The following is a 492-nucleotide window of genomic DNA, read 5'->3' on the forward strand; positions in this document are numbered from 1 at the left end:
TAACTTAGTATGAGATTTAATATCACTGCTGATTTTGGTGCAAATTACATATTTAACATTTTTTAACTATTGGGAGATTTCAGCTATGTGTTAGGGGTTTTATTTTGTGATTCAGGCTGCCCTGACATATTCAGAAGTGTTCATGATAGAACACAGGTTCTCTGTGACTGTAGGATCAGACATGCTATTTAATAAAATAACTAGATTTTTTGTGTAAATTGATCAAATAGTAAATTTAGACCTTAACGTAAATATTTAACAATTTTAAATACAAACTATGCCTGAATAAATTGTATATAGTGAGAGCAATGTATCAGAGTGTAGTGCCCAAAAAACAATGATGACTGTAGATAATTTATCACATTGACAAATGAGGGAGAGGCAGTAAACATTCAAATATTTTTAAAGTGAAATTGTGCCTACAATCAGGTTCTGTTTTATACTTAAAATTATTCTGTCATTCATGAAGGAAGCACAACTACATAGCTGAGA

The sequence above is a fragment of the Atractosteus spatula genome, chromosome 11 (genome assembly GCF_055471065.1).
Source record: "Atractosteus spatula isolate fAtrSpa1 chromosome 11, fAtrSpa1.hap1, whole genome shotgun sequence".
NCBI classification, from domain to species: Eukaryota; Metazoa; Chordata; class Actinopteri; order Semionotiformes; family Lepisosteidae; genus Atractosteus; species Atractosteus spatula.